This window comes from Theobroma umbraticum, unplaced genomic scaffold (genome assembly GCF_002168275.2).
Source record: "Theobroma umbraticum cultivar Fairchild unplaced genomic scaffold, ASM216827v3 scaffold_239.1, whole genome shotgun sequence".
NCBI lineage: Eukaryota > Viridiplantae > Streptophyta > Magnoliopsida > Malvales > Malvaceae > Theobroma > Theobroma umbraticum.
In genome coordinates this window covers 3,494,390-3,494,781 of record NW_018397273.1, presented here as the reverse complement: position 1 = coordinate 3,494,781, position 392 = coordinate 3,494,390, and positions in this window count along the sequence as shown.

Genomic DNA, 392 nt, shown 5'->3' with positions numbered 1-392 from the left:
TAAGAAATCTATAACCAAAATCAAAGTTCCACTTACCATAACTTGGTTGAACCCATGAATCATCCATATTCTTTTCCTCTTGATCCAAAGCTTTTCTTTCATGTTTTTTGACCACCATGAAAATAACTCACATTTCTCAACAAGGGATGAATTTCTAGAACCAATGAAGCTTGATGACAGGAAAATGGCAAGAAATAAGATCACGGGTACTAAGAGAAATAGAGTAGCCAAGAACTTGTTCTCAACTTTTTCTCTCCTCTCGGGTGGAAGCCTCACAAGGCTATTTTCTCTTTATTTTTCCTTCGAATATGGCGGATTTCTCAAGGAAAACACACTATGTTTGCTTTCTTTTTGATACGGGCCGATGTAACAAGAAATAGGCTTGAAATGGC